The sequence below is a fragment of the Pipistrellus hanaki genome (assembly GCF_964339955.1).
Source record: "Pipistrellus hanaki genome assembly, chromosome: 4".
Taxonomy (NCBI): Eukaryota; Metazoa; Chordata; class Mammalia; order Chiroptera; family Vespertilionidae; genus Pipistrellus; species Pipistrellus hanaki.
The window spans coordinates 21598760-21621463 of record NC_140506.1 but is presented as its reverse complement, the minus strand read 5'-3'; the positions used below and the strand labels follow the sequence as shown (position 1 = coordinate 21621463).

Genomic DNA, 22704 nt, shown 5'->3' with positions numbered 1-22704 from the left:
ATATATTTTTAATTTATTTCAGAGAGGAAAAGAGAGGGTGAGAGAAAGAGAAACAATGATTCTCAATGAGGAGAGAGAATCATTGATCAGCCTCCTCCTGCATGCTCCCCCCTAGAGCTTGAGCCCACAACCACAGCATGTGCCCTGACCTCCTGGTTTATAGGTCAACACTCAACCACTGAGCCACGCCAGCTGGGCTTCTTCCCATCTCCTTAGAGCACAATTTCATTGGAAAAAGTGACCTTTAAATTCCACTAACATGACAGTTACCCAGAGGAGCTGACAGCAGCCAGACAGCACTGGCCCCTTGGGAAGGCCCTGAGGCGAATCAGGAGGAGGAGGAGAGACCCACAGGAAGGCGATGGGAAGGGCCTGGAACAAACTGTCTACCTCCTATTGCCTCTAGCCTTATGTTGGCTCTAGGCCCTTGCAAGACATAACGGTTTTAGGGATCAGAGAGCGTCTTAAAAGGGACTCCGGGTGGTTAAGCCCCTGGGAGATGAAGAGGCTCCTGCCTCACCCCACCAGGCCCCTCCCAGATGTCCACCAGGGGCTGGTGCACAGCTGCTCTGAATTAGCGCCCAGAGCTCTGCTGTGTAGATGGGAACGATGGGGCCTCTGGCTCCGACTCTAACCAGGCTTCCAGGAGGGGCATGGGGGAAAGCTGGGAGGCGGTGGTTTTCCTTCTGTGAGACCACATGTGTCTCTTTGCAGTGGGTGAAAATGAAGAAGAGGGGACAGATTTGGTGATAGCTTTGGAAGATGGAATGAGCAGGACTTGAATGCTGAAGGGTAAGGAGTAAGGAGGTGAGGGCAGGGAGAAGCAAGGATCAGTCAAGTTTTGGCTTAAATGGCCGGGCACACCAGGAGGTCATTCTCCGGCAGAAGAGACTCTGGGAAGAGCAGGTTTGGAGGTGACTGTGGCGGTCAGTAATGGCAATTATTGCGTTAAAATAAATACATTTATGTGCTTCTTTCTCTGCTAGGCTGTGTACTCTTGGAGCGCAGAGGCGGCATTTTGGGCACTCCCATGTACTCCTGGCACAAGTGTGGAGCATTCCTTCAGCACTTTCAGAACAAACATCAACGGAGGGCCTCCATACCCAGGCCTGTCTCCAGGACTACCCGAGCTCTAGGTCACAGAGGCCAGACACAGAGCTGGCTCTCAATATGTGTTTATTATCCCTTGGGTAAATACTTTAAAGGATGGTGCATTCCCTATATAATTCCTAATTTTCTCTATTCTTGATGCTCTGGCATCTGGGACTTGCTGACTTGAGAGAGACTCCTTCTCCCAGAGCTACAAAGTGGTAGATAGCAAAAGCAACTGGCTTGCACACCTCCCCTTTCATATGCAAACCAACAACTCCAGAGTCCATACCCACAATCACCTCCTTCAGAAGCTCTCACAGGCTGCCCCCTGCTCTAATCACCCAGGACCTCATCACTGCAGTTGTACCACACACCTGGGACCCTTCATTCAAATTAGTCTCCGCACCACACCCATGCCTTCCAGCAAAAATCACAATAAAGGCTTGTGCCCCCACTTTCCCTTTGCTCTTCTGCCTCCAACCTCCTGAGTCACCCTGGTGCTTCCCCATGTGGCCTTGTGCCGTGTGGTGTGCCTCCCGTCTCCAGGGGTCTGTGTGTATATGCTTCCATCACGACAGTCATTTCCGTGTCTGCATCTCTCATCAGACATCATTAAAACAAACCCGGGTACATTTTTAAACAGATGGTTAAATGTGAATCAGCATTCAGTAACTATAAATTCACAACGGATCCTTTCCAAGCAGTGCAAAGTACATCTTCTTCAAAGCACAGAAGAGAGGTGCTAGCTCTCTCTACCATTATGTCCAAAATGGATGGAAGTGAGAAAGGCAGCTAGTTTGGAGGCATGGACCATATATAGGTAGCCCCCAGTCTAATGTGAGGTCATGGGTTTGGGGCCCCCACCATATGCCCTGCAGAACTCTGCACAGGCTGGAACAACAGAACTCAGGTGACCAGTTAACACCAGTTGCACCATAGTCAGGAATCTTCCTTTCCAGGGATGACTTGACCAGAGCTATGCAAACCCATAAAACAAGGTGTAGGAAGCATCTCTTTGATGATATGTATTTCTTAACAGTGGCATCAGAAACCCCCATTCATCCAGGAAGATGACATGAGCTCAAGAACACATAAAGCCTGCCGCACAACATCTGGTAGCAAGTGAGCCCTCAAAACATTATAGTTGTTAATGCGGTTGTTCTTGGCGATTGCTGAAAGGAATTGTCTAAGTGGCTTTTCTAGTAAACAATATTTAGATGACCAATTATCACAAAGACAGTACAGTGAAATTCAACCTTATGACTGGGCTGCACATACTTTCACCTTCCTTTGATGCCTGGATGATTCCGAATGCACTTTAAGATCTGACCCAGTGTTCAATATATTATAAATAACATTAATTGCCTCTGTATCTTAATGATCATAAAATAGACCCTGATTATATTTGGATGTACATGAGATAATTCAGTGGGGATGCTGGGGATCACAGAACCACTGGGCCAGGAGGAAAGGTGACTTACCTATGGGGCACATCTGCAGAGCTATGACCTTCCCAGGTACGTCAGGTATGTGTATTAGAAATAGTTACATAAATTGTGATGTATGCTCCTTCACATTGATGTCCACGGATTTCATATGCCTAGACAGATGAACTCAGACACAGCAATACACAACTCAAAGGAATTCTGCCAAATCCACTTTCTCAGTTTGAGCTCCAGATATGGGAGCTGAGTGCCAATACACACAAGCCATCCAGAGGCAAGAAGGAACACACTCTTTCCTTGGGGAGTGGGGTGAGGTTGAAAAACAGGGACACTTCATCACCCGTTTCCATTCCCATAAGACCCCTGGAGAGCTTCTCCTTTCTCCTACATCTCACTGTTTCCCCTCTGGGATCTTTAGACACACCCCCTCCACCTACCAGAACATTAACTTAAGCATTTTCAGACTGACAATTCAAACAACTGATCCCTTCCAAGCAGAGAAAGTTCATCTTCTTCAAAAGACAGAAGAGAGGTTTAGTTCTATCTACCATTACATACAGAATGGATGGAAGTGAGAGAGGCAGCTAGTTTGGGGAGATGGACCAAAGCCATATATAGGTAACCCCCAGTCTAAGGTGAGGTCATGGGTTTGGGGCAGGCATGAAGAATGGCCCCACCACACACCCTGCAGACCTCTGCACAGGCAACAAGGACCATGGGAACCCAGACACATGGAACCAATGGACATGTACTCAGGATTACCTGAACAGCAGCACAGGCCTCAGCCAGAACTGGCATCTGTGACTACCTGACCAACAAACAGCTCTGCTTTGGCCCTGAATGGCAACCCTTGATCCAGGCAAACTCCCCTGGCAAAGCCTCCCTGAGCCGAGCCTGGGGGTATTAACCCATTTCCACCACCAATGCCTGCAGGAAGGGAAATATAGAGTCAATAGTATATTCAAATCCTCTTCTCATGCTCCTCTTAAGTCACTACCATCGCAAGACACACTAGGAAAGATACCAAGGTGCATAAGAACCTGATTTCACTTCAATTACCTAATAGCCTTTTAGTAATAATTAGTAGGCGATGTGAAGATAATTAACAATGTATGGCAGCACCTAACGGAAACAATGCATGGCAGTGTCTAACGATAAAAACTCCCTCAGCCTAACTTATAGAAATTCAGGAACTAGGGCGGCCCAGCAAAGCTTGTGGAAGGAGGCAGGCCTTGAAGGCCAGGCAACCACTGAGAAGGCAATGAGCCCTGCAAATGGGGGCAGGTGGGAAAACACATGGCAAATTTAGAGACTAATTAATACACCTGTCTCACTTCAGTTAAGAGCATGGCATGGTCAGACTCAGATTTAGAATAAATCTACTCTGTCCAACACAGAGGCGACGAATACACCATGGCCCTGAGCCTTGACATGGTTGCAGGGTCCTTCTCAACACTGTGCTCTAGGAAGCTGCTAAAAGCCAATCAAAGTTTCACTTTCCCTGAGAGAGGATGCGGTGAACTTAGTTGGGTGAGGAATTTGGGGACTGGGAGTGTGCAGATCACCAAGTCAGGATGGTTTCCTGGAGATAAGAAGCGAAGAGGGCTCATCATGCTGGTTACATCTCACTCCTGGGACTAGGAGGAGGTGTGATCTTGAGGGACCGTTAGGCTGACACTCTCCAACCACAAAGGTCATCCGGACATCAATTCTGTTGATGTGACCCCAGACTTCAAATTCTACCAAAGGGGCTTGTAGTTATTTATTCCCTGCCAAAAAAGCACTTTAGTTCCTTATTTTCCTGTCACACGGGCACACCCCGACTGAGAATGAGTTTCTTCCTCCATCCCTTGAATCTAAGCTGCTCTCTGATCTCTCAACCAGTGGGACATGCCAGGTTGGCCTGAGACTTTAAGAGAATTAGCAAGTCCCGCTTCCTCTCTCTTGGGGGTTCAGAACTGGAACTTGGCAAAATGGCACATGGAGAGACCAGATGGAGAGGAAGAAGCCCTGGGGAAGGGGGAAAGAAGCCCAGCCAGCCATCCCCGTGCCCCGGCTGACCCCAGCCTTCCGGCTCTTCATTTCCAAGATTCTGACACGAGAGTAAAGCCTTTCTGGACCCTCCAGACCAGACCAGCCACTGAATCCCAGTCCATGTGGAGTAGAAATTGCCAAGCTAAATTCTGCCCAAATTCCTGGCCCAAAGAATCACAAACAATAAAATGATTGTTGTCTTAAGCCACTAGATGTGGAAAGGGCTGTACTGCAGATAACCAGGGTAACGTGTGCACAGGTCCTCCTTCACAGACAACGGCAAGCGCTTCTTGGGGATCCCGGTTCTCGTACTGATCCCTGTCTTACCGTGTCCAAGACAAGTCAGGGACCTGCTGTGTGAGCAAGATGCCACACTTTGGATCACTCCCGGCCTTGGTCTCAGCTCACCGCCCACTTTTCTCCTTTGTGTCGGCGCGTACAATTCCTGAAGAGCACAAGTTAATCACTGACTTCAAGACCCAAAGGTCCCAAGTGTGGTCTATTGGTTATTGTTTCTCTCTAAAGGATACAAAGGGCAAACCTCTCCTCCTTCTGAGGCTGGCGCCTTTGGGAACTGCAGCCAGTGCTTGGCCTGGAGGGCTGATTCAGATCTACCAGGGAAAGCCTGTGAGCCAGCTATAGATAACCCTCACCTGCTCCAGCCATGCACCATCGCACACTGGGGATGCACCTGGCCTACCGAAGCTCAATGTGGCCCGAAAGCTTATAGTGTCTAACCAGCTCATAAGTCAGAGGACGGCATGCAGGCCTGAAGATGAGATGTGGCTTGCTCAGGGTCAGACTGTTTCAGCACAAACTGTAGCCAAGGCCCCAGGTCATGGTACAGGAATGACCCACTCCTTGCCAGTACTGACAGCAACGGGGAAGAGGCCAATAGCCCCAGGGAAACACTTTCATTGCACACCCTCTGATTCGTGTGTGGTCTTTGCACCATCCTGAAAACCACTCTTATTTTAAGGCTATGTGCATAGCCAAGCTCAGCTTGCTTCTGCTTTCAGGTCTCTCCAAGAGCTCAAGGAAAACTGCACCCAGGGCAAGAGCAAAAAGACTCTCTCTAGTTTTTACTCTTTCCTACTCCCCAATACACACACACAGTATCTCTGGGTACAGCACATTTTCTGGCTGAGTAGTGTGCACATACATCCTCTACCTTTAATTAGGATGGGTTTCATATTCTGCTGCAAAGCCACAAGGGTTGAACCTTGCTGATTCCTGTTTTAGCAAAAAGGAAAAATCCAGATCCCTCTACCCCGATTCACCTACTGATGACCATCCTGCATGGACCTTGAAACCCGCAAATGCCCTTTGCTGCTCTGACCTCAGCTTGAAGACTGAGGCTTGGGGGCATCCTGGGGGACTTAGCAGGTAGTTCTCCTCGAACAGCAGTTATTTTCACAAGGCATTGTTGGAAATTGTTGCTACACTTTCCGAGGTGCTTTCCAAATGGGTTATCTCTCTTAATCCATACAACAAACCAATGAAACGGTAGGCTCTAATCTCTATTCTTTTATCTATAAAGCCATGGGGGCTCCAAGAAATTTAGAAACAAGCTTAAAGTGACCAGCAGGTAAGCTGCAGAGATGGAATTCTAACAGAAGTCCAGCCAACTCCAAAATCCATAATCTGAACACCATACTACATCGATTTATGTAAACTTATCTCCATATGGTTCATGAGTGTAATTCATGTCAAACATATAAAATCGTCACCCACATGACAGTCTCAGAGTGGTCCTGGGATTATAGAAATGGCCCAGCAACCAAGGGGAAGTTCAAATAGTTCACCTTTTTAAAAATTGAGATATAATTGCTATTTGCTATAGAATAGTACATTAGTTTCAGGCGCACAACATAATGATTTGATATTTGTATGTATTGTGAAATACAATTCATGTTCTTTACATGCATTTTCCAAACACCACAGAGGCATTTGTAGACCACAGCTATGGCTCCTAAATCCCCCGTTCGCTTGTAAACCATCTCCTTCCTGTGCTGCTTCTGCACTTCTGTCTCCCAGATTTGCCTCAAAGCTTCCCCAGATCAAACCAGAACTCAAGAGGAGCAGCGGTTTCTTGTGCACACTCCCAGAGTGGTGTGTTTCAAGCAGTTTTTAAGGAAACATTTTGATGTGAGTTTATGACTTTGGGAAAGGTACCAGGGGAAGCTTCATGGAACTGAGGCGTGGAGGGGTGCTTTTCCTAAGTGTGTTTCTCAGCCCTTCAAGGTACGTTGGCCCCAGATGTGCATCCTCTGAAGAGAAAGGCTGTTCTTGTTCAGGCCAACCTGTCCTTAGCCCTTACAAAGACCTAACAGAACCATTCAGGGGAGGCAGGGCCCTCCGCTCAGGTGGGCTGGGAGCAGAAACGTGTGCCCGCCCTGGGTAGGCAGGGAGGCAAACGGAAGAGAGGCTGGGAACACAGGAACACAGCCTATTAATACTTTAGTCATGTTTCCATCCAGGGTTCATTTATTTTATCTGACTGATTGATTGATTGGCTGTTTTGTTTTGTTTTGTCCAGAGAGAATCCTCTGAAGAGTTCAGGAGGACATAAACCCACAGCAGCTTGGCATAGATTTTGTACACTGGCTTCTCTAAAGGGGAAGATGAAAACACCTAAGTGAAAAAGAGTTGCCATCCACTTAACAGCTGTGCAAGCTAAGAAATGATTTTCCATCACAAGACTTACTTTTTTCAAATCACTAAATATTTTCTTTGAAAGCAAAAGAGTTGGTATATATATCATAAAAGTTGAGAGAATAAACCTAAGCATTCTCATCACAAGAAAACATATTTTTCTTCTTTTCTTATTGGTATCTATATGATACACTTATTGTGCTGTTCATTTTACAACATACACATGTAAGCCAAATCATTAGGCTGAAAACCTTAATGGTATATGGCACTGCATGTCAATGATATCTCAATAAAAGGTGGGGGGAGCAAAATAGTTAAAATTTGTCTTGGTTTTATTACTGCCTACAGGCTCATGATTTCATTTGTTTTTATTTTTTAAACATATTTTATTGAATTTTTACAGAGAGGAAGAGAGAAAACATCGATGAGAGAGAAAATATCAATCAGCTGCCTCCTGCACACTCCCTACTGGGAATGTGCCTGTAACCAAGGTACTTGCCCTTGACCAGAATCACACCTAGGACCCTTGAGTCTGCAGGCTGATGCTCCATCCACTGAGTCAAACCAGTCAGGGCCAGGCTCATGATTTTAGATGATAGAATGGAATTAGTACAGTTATTCCTAGAACTTCTTGGAAAATATCAGAAAATCCCTAATTTAATTTTATCAGAATCATTTAGAAATAATGCATGAAAATATCTTAAAGCCATCAGGGCTCGAGTTTAGACAATGAAAATTAGAAAAAGATCCAAGCTGAAGGCTTTCCTGAATGTCTCATCAAGAAAGCATGAGGTTAGGCCTGAGCTGTAGATGTCCCCCAAATGACCCTGACCTGCTGTCAGGGGAGAGCCCGGGTGTAGGCACACTGGGTGCACAGGTCTCTTGGAGTGACTCGTGCTCCCGTGACTCAATCAATGCACACTCTGTACATGGCAGCCCAACTTTACAGATAATGATGTTCAGAGATAGTATTTCCTTTATGACAAAACAGAAGCATCAATTTTGCCTTAAAAATAGACTTGGGGGTTGCATAAATCAGTTAAGAAACAATAAACAGAATCCAAGCCCAGAAGAGTCGAAGAAAACCACATGCCCCTGGTCCTGCCACGTGGCCCCTCCCCTAGGACACAAGTTTCCCCCTGGGCCAGTTATGGTTTGGACCAGATGCTGTAAATGAGGGGTATGCAATGACTACCGCTGTCCCCCTACCATCTACCCCGGGATGTGCAATTCCAATTCATAATTGTGGGTGAGTTATATCTGTGCGCACAGTGGGGCAGGGTGGGGCCATGGGGGTCAGGAACACAGATAAATAGGTTGCAAAAGATAGAGTAAAAAATGCCAGACCAAAATTGAAGAGACTGAACTCCGTGGGTTCAAACCGTCCCGCTGAGCATGCCGTTTCCTGCCATCCAGCCTGGGACCATTATATCTCTCTGAGAACAAGGGCCCCTGTGAGCCACCATCACTCGCAGATATGTGAAGACAAACTGACCATGTTTCGTTTCTCTTCTAACAACGAAAAGCACTGTAGGTTTGGAGTGTGTAGTAGCCAGCTTCAGGCAGTCATAACAAAACACCAAACTGGGTGGCTTAAACAACAGAAATGCATTTTCTCACAGTTCTGGAGGTGGGGAGTCCCAGCTCAGGGAAGACGCCTGGCCATAGAAGCCCCTTCTCACTGTGTCCTCGCATGGCCTTCCTCTGTGTCCTCTTGGAAAGACAGAGAGCTCTCTGGAGTCCCTTCCTCTGTAAGGACACTAGTCCTGTCAGATTAGGTTCCCACCCTTCCTGTCTCATTTCATCTTAGTCACCTCTTTCAAGACCCATTTTCCAAGTAGTCACGTCAGGAGTGAGGGCTTCAACATATAAAATTGGGGGGGGGATATGATTCATTCTATAACAGAGAGCAAACGATGGGAGTATCTTGCTTTTAAAGAAATACTCCTTCAGCTGAAACCGGTTTGGCTCAGGGGATAGAGCGTCAGCCTGTGGGCTGAAAGGTCCCAGGTTCGATTCCAGTGAAGGGCAAGTACCTTGGTTGCGGGCACATCCCCAGTAAGGCATGTGCAAGAGGCAGCTGATCGATGTTTCTCTGTCGTTGATGTTTCTAACTCTCTATCCCTCTTCTCTTCCTCTCTGTAAAAAATCAATAAAATATATTAAAAATAAATAAATAAATACTCCTTCTGCCTGGGCTCTGTTACAGCTCTCTCCTGTGCCCTCTGCAAAATCAGGACATTGCTCCTCACACCCGCCTCATCTACCTGAAGAATATGCCTTGCTGGCACACCCACTCAGCAGCTGGCCGTTCTAACAGCTGCCCACGGCAGTCCTGCTCCACTTTTCAAAGACACAGCCTGGGCCAAATCCTGTCCCACTGCCTACTAAACCTCTTCTCTATTTAGAAATCAAGGCCATTTCTGAACATGTTATCCTACATGTCTACAAGGAAACTCAAGAGTCAAAACTGGCCAGGACCGGTTTGGCTCAATGGATAGAGCGTCAGCTTGGGGACTGAAGGGTCCCGGGTTCGATTCCGGTCAAGGGCATGTACCTTGGTTGTGGGCATATCCCCAGTAGGGGGTGTGCAAGAGGCAGCTGATCGATGACTCTCTCTCATCGATGTTTCTAACTCTCTATCTCTCTCCCTTCCTTTCTGTATAAAATCAATAAAATATATTTTTTTTTTAAAAAGAGTCAAAACTGCATCTCACCACTAGTAATGTACACAGGACCAAATGGCACACATTTTGCTTAGCCTTTTCATTCATTCATTCATTCATTAATACAATGAATATTGAGCATCTACTATATGCAGTCATTAACCCAGGTGTATAGAATCCATCAGTAAACAAAACAGATGAAGAATCCATCCTGTATTCATCCTATCCATATATTTTCCTTTGTCCTGATTTTGCCTGTTTTAAAAACATTTATTAAAACATGTGCCTATTTCAATCATATTGTAGCTGTAAATAGTTCTAATCTTATACTATATAAGTCTATAGTCTTATTGAACTGTATATTTTTTGCAAGGGACCATCCTTGCAATTGCTTTAACAATAAATTGTCAGGGACATTATAAGGAAAAAGTTGATGATATGTATCAAGTCCCGAGCACATTGTAAGGGCTCAATACTATGTAGCCTTCTATCTTTTTAAATCCCAGATACTCTTGAAGATCAACCTCAAATCCTCTCTCTCTCTCCAAAAGTCTTTAATGGTGCCAGAAAAATGTCATAATTTTCTCTTCTTTTACTGTCTCCCTTCGGTACATATTCATCCACTGTACAATTGAACACCTTGTTATATTCTTCCATATGTTATTTTCTAGTTCTTTTCTGTTTGAAAAACAGGCTTCCTTGGGAGTAAACTGTAAACTCATTAACGTGTGTTCTTAATCCACACAATACAATCTAGGTTTACACAAGAGAAGAAGTAGTGTATGAACATTTCTCTTGAACATTCTCTCTTGCTTTCTCATTTTCTATTTTACTTGTAAAATCTGGGCCCTCTTCACAAAACAGGACATTGTTCCTTAATTGGGGTGAGGGGAGTTCTTTTGCTAGAACATCCATCATTTAACGTGGGAGAAAAGCAATACTTCAAACAAAAGAAACATTCATGTAATTAAGAGTAAAGGACAAGAATGTCGCAGTGTGTTCTATAATAGGAAAAATCTGCAGTCAAAACGTTGGAGAAAAAGAGCACTGGCTGAATCAATTGGGGTGCATCCACTGGAAGGAGAATTATGCATTCACTTAAAAAAAATACGTTTGAAGGCTCTTTAATGAAACGGGAAGAAGCGCACAATGTGTGATTGGGTGGAGGGAGAGTAGTATTCAAAACTGTAGCATATGCACTCAATTCCGTAAATATTCTATATACATGTCTACAAACACATAGAAAAAAGATGGAAAAGAAATATCTCGAAAATGACAGTATCTATATGGGTGGTTAAATTCTTGATGGAACTTTATGTTTATACAGATATTGCTTTGGGTAAGGATTGCCAACTATCCTGTGTGTGTGTGTGGGGGGGGGGGGGGAGGGGGTCAGGCCCTCACCCCTGGTCCTAGAGTTCAGAAAGTATCCCTTTAAGTAATAAGGGCTGCATTCTTTTAAAGCGCCCTGTAATTTAGGCTTCCCAAAAAGCCAATGGATGCTCTTCACAACTAAGGAACAAGCTTCTCTGGAAATAAACATTTCCATTCAGAAAGATCGAAGCCCACTGCTATCCCACGTATGGGTGGTGGGGCTGACAAGACCAGCCAGTGGCAGTGGTCATATCCAAAGGGAACAGGGGGTAGGGGGAATACTCATCTGAAATAAAGTGAATGTGAGGGCACAGGCCACCCTGCCTCTGTTCCTCTTCCCTGCGCCTGGAGCCTGAAGAGAATGCATAGCTGCTCTGTGACATCCCGCCTCATTCCCCCAGCCAGCATCTATATTGGTATTTTTAACAAGGCATAAAACTTGCAATTCTATTAAAAACACATGTCTCTTGTTTCAAAGCATGGTTTAGCGGCAGCCGCTGATATTCAGTAAACACACCATCCACCAGAGGAACATGCTCATTGAACTCAAAGTCTCAAACTCTGAGTCTTATAATTTTACAAAGAAACACAGGATCTTCTGGCTGGAATGAGGTTTGAGATAATCTTCTTGGGCTTTCTCCAGAAGACTGTCCAATCTGCTTGAAAACAGCATTTCTCAAAGCAAAGAGAGAAGTTGAGTAGGGTAGAATTTGAAGAGTAGGAGAAGGGCAGAAAAGAGATGGCTAATGGACTAGAGTGGAAAAGTGGGATCAGAGAGTTGGGAGGCTAGGCCAACTCCTAGATTTATTGTCAGCCGACACGTATCAATGAAAAGCCCCAATTCAAGCAAGGGTTTTTGGTAGCACCTGCATGGACTGAATGTTTGTGCCCCCTCAAAATTCACACGTTGAAGCCCTACCCTTCAGTGTGGTAGTATTTGGAGGTAGGGCCTTTGGGAGGTTATGAAGGTTAGATTAGGCCATGAGGGAAGGGCACTCATGACAGAAGTAATGCCCTTATAAAAGGAGGTAGAGACACAAGGTACCTCTCTCTTTCTCCTGTCATGCACAAGGAAAGCCATGTGAGGACATAAGGAGAAGACGGCTGTCTGCAACCCAGGAAGAGGGCCCTCACTAGGCACCAAAACTGTAGGCACCTTTATCTTAGACTGCCTGGCCTCTGGAACTGTGAATGCTGTGCAAGCCACCCAGTTTATGGGGTGTGTGTGTGTGTGTGTGTGTGTGTTTGTTTAAGGCAGCCTGAGCTTACTAAGTAAGACAGAAACCTTTAATATAAGGGAAGATTTGAGCCCGGCCAGTGTGGCTTAGTGGTTAAGCATCAAAGTCTGATAGATCAGTTCCCAGTCAGGGCACATGCCGGGGTTGTGGATCGATCCCCAGGTAGGAGTTTGCAGGAGGCAGGCAATCAATGATTCTTTCTCATCATTGATGTTTCTATTTCTCTCTCCCTCTCCCTCTCAATATAAAAATCAATATTAAAATAAATCAATATGAATTGATTTTATATTGATTCAAAAATGAATCAATATAAAAATAAAATGAATAAAATGAGGGAATATTTGAATCTGCTGCATGCTAAGGTTCATTCATTTGTCTTGGGTCTTGCCAATAGACAAACTTGATTTCCAATCCGTTTCCCCACTTAACAGTGTAACTTGTCTAAGACTTAATTTTTCCATCTGCACAATAGGGGTACCAGAGATGCCTCCTTCATGGGATAAAATTAATAAAACCAAGAAAAGACCACTAAGCGAGGGCTTGGCATACAGTAGTACTCCATAACGCCTCCCCTCCTGCTACGCCCAGTAATGCTATGATCAAGTTCATGAGAAAGTCAATGTGAAAAACATGTAAGCCCAGGCTAGGGTGGGGAGAGACAGAAAACCAGCCAGCAAGTCACTGAGAATGGACCGCGTGTCTGAGCTGGAGTTGCTGTAGGAACCCTTGTGTCTGCTTGGAAGGCAGCTCCGTACTCGCAGATCACCAGGCACTTAATCGCTTCCCCAAATCCTGATGCCAGAGAGGGTGGGAGAAAAGGGAGGGAACCTCCCGATCAGATATTTTAGACTCCAGCAGAGGAGACAGAACGCTTTATTTATCTGGGCTCCCCAGCTTGCTAATTAACTTAGTACTGGAAACTATTCTCATGTGTCAGCGCCCGCACATCTTCCCGTTATTAGAAAAACATCTGCTCATTATCCCCGTGGTTTCCAAACGTGAGAGAGGGGCAGAGCTGCGTTCCCAGATGCAAATGTGTGACATCAAAGCTGCCTCGGGCGCTGGTGGTCCGGCGTGGGGAGATTAGAACAGGTAGGGGTTTTTCTAAAGAAAGCGGGAAGAAGGCTTTCATCTTCAGAAAAGACTGTGAGCAGAAGATATCTGTGTATACCAGAGGCTGCCATTTAATTGGTGAAGAGGAAGCCCTTGTCTTCAACTCTGCCCCCTTTCTGTGTCTACCCCGGGCTGCAGTCACTGGACAGATATTTTGAGGATCTACTGTGTGCTCAGTACTGGGTCTGCACCACTCACCCAGGAGCCGGGGACGCGGGGCTCAGACGGCAGGTGGCTCTGGCATAAGCAGCACATCAGTCTCAGAGGCAGCCCATGTGTGACCTGGCTCCTGTGTCCAGGTCCAGAGGGACTGGGAGCCTGTGGCCCTGTCGCCACCCTGGAGGATGGGAGCCCAACCGGAGAGCATGTCTCCCTCCTAACACTGTGGGAAGATTCCCTCCCTTTTCCTCACCCAAGGTGACCAGCCATCTAGGTTTCCCAAGTGTCTGGAGTGTCTCCTGGGATGTGGGGTTCCCGGTGCTGGGATGTGGGGCTCCGATTGCGGGGATGCAGGACAATGCTGGCACACTAGAATGAGGTGATCATCGTGCTCTCATCTTCCCCCCACTTTCCCTTCTCCCCCGCTTGGTTGGGCAATGGGTTCACCCTTCCTTTCTGGGAGACTGATATGTAGCAGCACAAAAATTGTTTTTGGCGGTGGGGAGGGATTCTGTTTCCTTATGTCTAAAATGAAAAGAAAATCCCCCTTCTCAGGTATGTTGGGGGTTTATACTGCTACCCTGGCTTAGATGAAGAGCGTAGAGGAATGAGGCCAGGGGCCTCCAAAAGCCAGGACTGACAGCTGGAGACATGGTGGGGGCAAAGGCCTAGGAACACAGGGAGGGAGCAAGGGGAGAGGGATCAAAGAAAGATCTTCAGATCCGAGATTTCCAACCATTGAAAAGCATCTGTTTAACTCATGGGCTTCTCAGCTCTTCTCCTCCCACTGTGTACCCACCCCTTCCTTCCAAACTTGGCCTCCACCTCTCTCTCTGTTTCCTCCTTCCAAGGTCAGGCATTATCTCTGCTCTCTCCCTCTCCTCTCCCTGAGAGGAGCTCATCACCACCTCTTTGTGTGGACTGGAATCTTCCTCCTGGTCTGCACCTCGTCTCCCCAGTGCAATCCACTCCTCTGACTTGGGCCCAGTCCCTTCCCCCTCCAAGGGGCTCTTGTCTCCTGTCCCTGTCCGACCGGCCTCCACTCAGAAGCCACTGTATGGTCTTCCCAAAGCACAGTGCTGATCCTCAAAAGCCTTCCAAGTTGGGGGGATTACATTCAGACTTGCCCATGCATTACCCCCTTTCTAACCTGGCAGCTCTGGGCCCTCTGGATTATGTCCTCCCTCCCTCCCTCCTCACCCTCTATTTTAACCACAACGAACCACATGTGGTTTCCTGGACACTTTGTGCTGTGTGACGCCTCCATGCCTTCAAATTTCAGCTCAGAAATGGCTACCTCTGGGAAGCATCCCTGACCCCCACCCCTCGTTCTTCTGGGCAGCTTTGTGTTTCGATGTTTTCTCTCTGCCCCCGGCCCTCTCTACCACGGCTGCTACCATAGTACAGGCGTTGACTTGTCTGCCTCCCCCAGCAGACTATAAACCCACCAAAGGCAGGGACCTCACATCACGGTACTTCCTGACCCTCAAGGCAGGTCGGCATGGGGAGCACAGTAGGCACTTCTAACATCAGTAAATGGAGAAATGAAAACAGCAAACTTGTGCACACAAGTAGCAAAGCCCAGAGCCAGGGGATGTTCCGGAGCAGGTCTTCTCCACTGAGAGAACAGAAAATACTCTAAGCCGAGATAAACCAGCCTTGTGCCATCCCAGCCCTGCACAAACCAGTGGGAGGAAGAAGGGGATAGTGAGCGGCTTGGGCTTTGGGCCCAGAGGACCCAGGGCTGTTGTCTTTGCAGGTGGTCTTTGTGTTACCCTGGGCCACCTGCTTAACCTCCTGAGCCTTGGGTTCCTCCTTCATCACACAGGGTCCTAATAACATTGCCCGTGGTTTTGTGAGGGGTAAATGCAATTAGGCATGTAACACGGTCAGCACTCGGCAGACACGAGGGCTGACCCAGCCCCCATTTTTTCAGTGTTACCAAAACAGAGTCTGAGCCTGATAAAATCTGTTCCCAACACACACAGACAGCTCGTGCTGGGGAGGCACAATCCAAGAAACAGGGAAGGAGGCAAAGGCTCGCTTCCGGACTGTAAACCTGAAGGTACTGGGCATGGCCCAGAGCAACCTGACAGGGGTCAAAGGTCTTCAGGCTCCTTGACTTGAAACACAGGCAGCTCATAGGGCTCATGTCAAAGTCTCCTTCCCCTGCCCCATTGGGTTGGTGCCAGAGGGACAGATTAGAAAGTAAGCCCAGCTGGCATGGCTCAGTGGTTGAGTGTTGACCTATGAATCAGGAGGTCACAGTTTGATTCCCGGTCAGGGCACATGCCCGGGTTGCGGGCTTGATCCTTAGTTGGGGGCGTGCAGGAGGCAGCTGATCAATAATTCTCTCATCATTGGTGTTTTTATCTCTCTCTCCCTCTCCCTTCTTCTCTGAAATAATATATATATATATATATATATATATATATATATATATATATATATATATATATATATATTTTTTTTTTTTTAAGAAAAAAGAAAAGCTCTCCCCAGCCTTCCCCACTTTGAAGATCACCATTTTCTGCAAAGAGAAGCAGAAGAAAGTCTGAAAGAGAACATGAAAAATGGAAACAGTTACCTCCAGGGACAAGACTCCAGGTGATCAGTTCATCTCCTCCATATTCTCTTCTATTTTCCAAACTTTCCTCCGTGAATTGCTTCTCTAGCCTGCAAACATTGACAATGACTGTGTTATACTTAAGAAAGGACCCATTCCCTGAGCCGCAGCAGAGTTATGCCCCTGTGAGTACAATCACAATGACACACCCAGTCCTGTTCTGGAATCTCTGTGGCCCGGGTTCAAGGATCCTTCTGACCATCAAGCAGAATCACTCCAGCCTTTGAGAGGTGAGAGGAATAAAGAGCTCCCCCAACACAGGATGTAGGCTCACCCGGGACCCACTATTGTCTTTCTCATCAGTGCTTGTGGGTAAGAAGAGCCCAGAACTGGGGACAGATGATGAGGAAGGGAGAGGCTGAGGCTAAGACACTTCATAGGACAGGTTTCTAAGGGAAATTTACCCCTTGTTCAAAGAAAGCAGTGAGAGAAACGTTGCAACTTGCCAAAGCCCCCAAGTTTAATCTTTTGGGCTCAGTTAAGATGGTGTGGAAGAACTCTCTTAATAGAATCTTTGTTCATTCACTTGTTCATTCACTCACTCACTCATTCATTCATCAGTCACTCACTGAGCCCCTCTAGGTAGCAGGCATTGTATATATGGGGCAGTATGAACAATTAAGACTATCTTCCCATTATTCCCCCTACCGCCACTCAAGAGGAAATCTTAAGGAGCAATAATAGTAGTTGGGCATTTGTGTTGATCAGGGATGTGGAAATGAAGAGTGACAAGGAAATATAAGGTATGTGGCAGGAGAGAAGAACTCTGGAGAAGAGAATGAGAAAATGTCTAAGTAAGATTTTGAAGATAGTAAGTTTCTCTCTTTTCCCCATGAAATCTTCAGTAAAACGCACTCCCTTCACCAAATGCTTTTGAAGCTGGATTGTGCAGAATCTCAAGACAGGAGGCAGCTAAAATCAAAGGGTGACTAAAGAGGCCAAACAAGTCCTTATTGCAAAGAAATAGAAAGACACTATCCCTGCCCTAAAAGAGTTTAGGCTCCAGTGAGACATGGGTACCTTAGGTGATATATGCACAGGGAGTCACCAGGGCCTCCAGCACACTTTTTTAGGGGCTTAAAAAACTCAGTAATCAAGACTAATGAAGTGGCCGGGACCGGTTTGGCTCAGTGGATAGAGCGTCGGCCTGCAGACTGAAAGGTCCCGGGTTCGATTCCGGTCAAGGGCATGTGCCTTGGTTGCGGGCGCATCCCCAGTAGGGGGTGTGCAAGAGGCAGCTGATCGATGTTGCTCTCTCATCGATGTTTCTAACTCTCTATCCCTCTCTCTTCCTCTCTGTGAAAAATCAATAAAATATATTTAAAAAAAAAAAAAAAAAAAGACTAATGAAGTGTTTCATAACATCAAAATTAATGCAAAAAGACAGAGAAAGTCAAATTTTCAAATAAAGACAAGATCTGTGGACAGGACTGGGACAGGTGAAGGTGACTAAGGCTGAGTTGTGTAAGACAGGGTCGGATTTTGTCTTTATTTCCAAATGTTGATATTTAGTTCAAGGTAGACTTTGTTACATTACATTTCATTATTTTATTTTAAATATATTTTATTGATTTTTAACAGAGAGAAAGGGAGAGAGATAGAGAGCTAGAAACGTCGATGAGAGAGAAACATCGACCAGCTGCCTCTTGCACACCCCTACCGGGGATGTGCCCACAACCAAGGTACATGCCCTTGACCGGAATCGAACCTGGGACCTTTCAGTGTGCAGACCGACACTCTACCACTGAGCCAAACTGGCTTCGGCTGCATTTCATTATTTTAAACGATTGCACCAAAATATCATTTCTCTTGGTGACTGCATATGTTAGTGCCCCTTTACTTTGAGCCTAAGGCGAGGGCCTCCCTGTCCTCACCTTAGCCCAGCTCAAGGAAGCAACTGGGAAGGAGGGAAACAACTGGGCCTGAGAGACCAGAGAATGCTTCTCTGAGAACCCCGCGCTCAAGGTGCATTCTGTAAAATAAATGGAATTTAATGTACGAAAACAAATAAAATAAATAAAGGCACCCTTGCCTAAGGGCATAGCCTGCAGGGACATGGAAGAGCATGGCATGCTGGCGGGAAGGGCCACCAGCAGCACGAAAGGGAAGTGCCCAGTCTCATTTCATCTCACAGGTTCGACAGCAGGCTGAGCAGGTGAGTCATTCAGCACTGACAGAGTAAGCCCGATGAGTAAACATGAGAAGATGCAAAAGTTATAACCTCTACCCTGTAAGAGCTCATGTCAGCCAAGACTTCCTATGTAATTTCTGGCTTTTCAAACAAACATTGTTTTTGTTTTTGACATTTTAAATGTAACCATCATTACAAACGCATGATTTAGGAGTTACCCACATGTTCCCTAAAAACAATATTCAATCTGACAGTTATGTGGTTTCACTTCCGTCTCAAAAAGGCCCTTCCCAAGGGAGGGAAAGGTGAAAATAAACGAATGGGACTACATCAAACTAAAAAGCATCAGCACAGCAAAAGAAACTGACAACGAAACAAAAGGCAGCCAACAAGATGGGAGACGATATTTGTAAACAGTAGCTCCAACAAAGGTTTAATTTTCAAAATATATAAAGAACTCAGAGAACTCAACACCAAACAAATAACCCAATCAAAAAGGGGGCAAAAGAGCTGAAAATACACCTCTCTCAAGAAAACATATGAATAGCCGAAACCGGTTTGGCTCAGTGGATGCAGCATCGGGCTGCAGACTGAAAGGTCCCAGGTTCGATTTCAGTCAAGGGCATGTACCTTGGTTGCGGGCACATCTGCAGTAGGGGGGGGGGGGGGGGAGGGGAGGTGTGCAGGAGGCTGCTGATCAATGATTCTCTCTCATTGATGTTTCTAACTCTCTATCCCTCTCTCTTCCTCTCTGTAAAAAAAATCAATCAAATATATTTTTTTAAAAAGAAGAAGACATATGATTAGCCAATAGATATATGAAAAGATGTTCAACCTCACTGGAAATTAGGGGAATGCAAACCAAAACTACAATAGTGCACTTACTACAATGGCGACTATTAATAAGATAGGTAATAACAAATGTTGGAGAGGTTGTGGAGAAAAGGGAGCCCTCATTCACTGCTGGTCGGAATGTAGATTGGTGCAACCACTATGGAAAGCAATCTGGCGATTCCTCAAAAAGTTAAGAATAGAGCTACTATACGACCAGCGATTCCTCTTCTGGGTATATTCCCAAAAAACTAGAAAGCATATGTTCGCAAAGATATATGCACCCATATGTTCATTGCAGCAGTATTCGTAGTGGCCAATACATGGAAACAACCGAAGTGTCCTGCAATAAAGGCCTGGATAAAAAAGATGTGGTATAGCCCGGCCGGTATGGCTCAGTGGTTGAATTTCGATCCATGAAACAGGAGGTCATGGCTCGATTCCCAGTCAGGGTACATGCAGGGTTTCAGGCTCGATCCCTGGTAGGGGTGTACGAGAGAGGAAGCCGGTCAATGATTCTCTGTCATTGAGGTGTCTATCTCTCTCTCACCCTCTCTGAAATCAGTAATTAAAAAAAAGAAAAAAAAGAAAAAAGAAAAAAGATGTGCTACATATACCCAATGGAATAGTACTCAGCCATAAGAAAAGATGAAATAATGCCATTTGCAACAACATGGATGGACCTTGAGAACATTATGCTCAGTGAAATAAGTCAGTCAGAAACAGCTAAGAACCATATGATTTCACTCATTTGTGGGATATAAACTGAAACTTGTGAACACAAACAGCAGTGTGGTGGTTGCCAGAGGGAAGGGGGTGGGGCAGAAAAAGGTTCTAATATATGGTGGCAGGAGAAGATTTGACTTTGGGTGGTGGCCACACGGTGCAACATACAGATCTTGTAACATAGAAACCAGTGCCTGAAACCTAACCTATATGATCATATTTACCAATGTCACCCCAATCCACTTAATTTTTTTAAAAAGGGGGCCTCCCCATTTGCTCCTCTAACCGGGACAGCATGTTGGAGTTAGCTTTCCAAGTCTCTCATTTTCCAAAAGGAATCGGAAACTCAGAGCATTTAAGCAACTTCTTCCAAATTTTCTGACCAGAAGGGCAAAAGTGGGACTAGCATCCAGGTCCCCGAAACCCCTGTCCCTACACTGTTTGTGTAGGATGAATGAGCCAGCAACCTGAGAGCAATTTCTCTCCAGTGCCATCTGAACTTTGCTAGGAAAGCAACTCCTGGCTTCAGAGCTCTCTGCTGGGGGCTGTAAAAGAATGGCCAGGCCCACAGCTTCTTCAGTGCAGGAGACAGAAAGAAAACAAAGCAAACCACCTTCTCCATTCCCCCACCCCCACCCCTACCTCCAACTCCAGATTCAACCCTCCCTCCACCCCCCAGCAACCATTAACTCCACATCAGGCCCCTGTCACTCAAAGCCTCGCAACAGGGATTTCACCTGCACACCAAGGTCCCTGCCAGATCCAAAGGCTGTCTCTTCCCAGCCTGAAGGTAAGAAACAAACAAGCTGTCAAATCTGTCAGGCAGGGCCTGGGGAACAGCAGCATTTCCGGCTGCAGGGGTGCCATTCCAGCAGCAGCCTGGGGGGAAGGCCTGGGGGAAACGCTGCCTCGCAGCCTGGACATAGGCGGCATAACCTCAGAAGGTTTGAGGGGCAGCCGGGACTATCTGGATGCAATCACCAGACCCTGCACAGCATCACAGCTCCTCTCAGCTGGGCCTGGCTGCAGGCGGTGGGCCTGCTGGAAATGTCATCATGCTGAGCCCTCACAGGAGGCCCCGCGCCTCACGGAGGAGGCGGGCCACTGTGTGAGGAAGGGCACAGGGCTAGCAGACCTGGGGCAGAAGGCCACGGGGGCTGTCCAGAATGCAGTGAAGGGTAGGAACCAAGTCAGGCCAGAGCCCAATCCTCTCTTTGGCACCACCCTAACCACTCCCCACAAACCCTCAGACTTGCCTGCACTTCTTTACTGATTTGTATTGTCATTGCCATTATCATCATCATCATCATCATCATCATCACAGGTCCCATTTACTAAGTGGAGTGGGTGGGACTGTGGACCCCCCAAAGCTATAGCCACATCCTAATCCCAGGAACCTGTGAGTGTGGCCTTATTTGGTAGAACACTGGGTCTTTGCAGGTATCATTAGGATCTTGAGAAGATGCACATAGCCTGGGTTATGCCAATGGACCCTAAAACGGAATCCCACATATCCTTACAACTGAGAGGCAGGGGGAGAGTAAAACGGGACACACAGAGGATAAGGCAGAGGAGGAGAGGAAGCAATGGGACCACGAGGCAGAGCCTGGGATGACGCTGCCCAGCCAGGAATGCAACCAGCAGCCAGAGCTACAAGAAGCAAAGGAAGATCCTCCCCCGAGAGCCTTCTGAGGCAGCCCAGCTCTGCCAAGGCTTTGATTTTGGACATCTGGCCTCCAGAGCTGGGAGAGAATAAATATCTGTTGTTTTGAGGCACCCAGTTGTTATGACAGCCCCGGGAGAGGAATCCATTGGGCACCACTCCTCCACCATCATCCCAGGTGGTACCGTACTGTGCACACACCGAGCCTCCACCATCGTGCTCCGGGCACCGGGCAGTGTGTTAGGCACTTTGCAAGGTGGCCAACAGCTCCAGGAGTTATTTCCATTTAACAGATGAGCAAACTAAGGCGTCATAATATGAAGGAACTTGCCAGGGTCGTTGAGGACTCTGCTGAAACCCCATCCCATCTGGTCTGCTCTTTCCAGCAAGGAGACCAGAAACGCTTTGACAGAGTCTTACTTCACTGCAACCACCTCAAGAATTGGCACAGGGGAGTCCAACTCATTTTTTGATCCCAAACGATGATATTTTTACCAGAGTTATCTCTGATGCTCGCTCTTTCCAAAAGTCAGGGGATGACTCAGTGTGGGGCCGCGGGACGGCGTTTCGAATGACCTGAGCTGCATTCTGATGCGTTTGCCAGCACCTAAATAGCTCGGAGGGGCCCACGGGAATTTCCTGTTCTCCTTTCTAAGGATGGACGTGGAGTCCAACACCCCACCAAGAGACGCCTCCGCAATGACTACTGGAACTTTTGTCCTCCTTTGGGAGAGATGAAGATAAACTGCACACACAGGAGAGAACATCATAACCTTCCAGAAGCCTCCCTGGCCCAGAGAGCAGAACACCAGAGAAGATCCCCGAGCCTTCTGCAGCCACGGGGAGCAGCAGAAGGGAGGTGCTCCACTCAGCAATGCAATCAACCACCACAGGGCTCAGCAGACCCAGCCAGGAGGGGCGGGGCTGCAGGACTCAATTTCACAGCATTAC

At 46.7% G+C, this 22704-nt stretch overlaps 1 protein-coding gene across 2 annotated transcripts in view; it reads right to left on the bottom strand.

Moving 5' to 3' along the window:
- The window catches only part of PDZD2 (PDZ domain containing 2), a 309850-nt gene that overhangs the window by 246002 nt on the left and 41144 nt on the right, over positions 1-22704 (bottom strand). Inside the window, exon 2 of one of the 2 annotated variants that reach the window (XM_084882595.1) lies at positions 16364-16452. The exons of the other annotated variant lie outside the window; for it this stretch is intronic. The gene's annotated coding sequence lies outside the window, so the exon portion shown is untranslated. The remainder of the gene's footprint in view (positions 1-16363; positions 16453-22704) is intronic. 2 annotated transcript variants of the gene reach the window in all.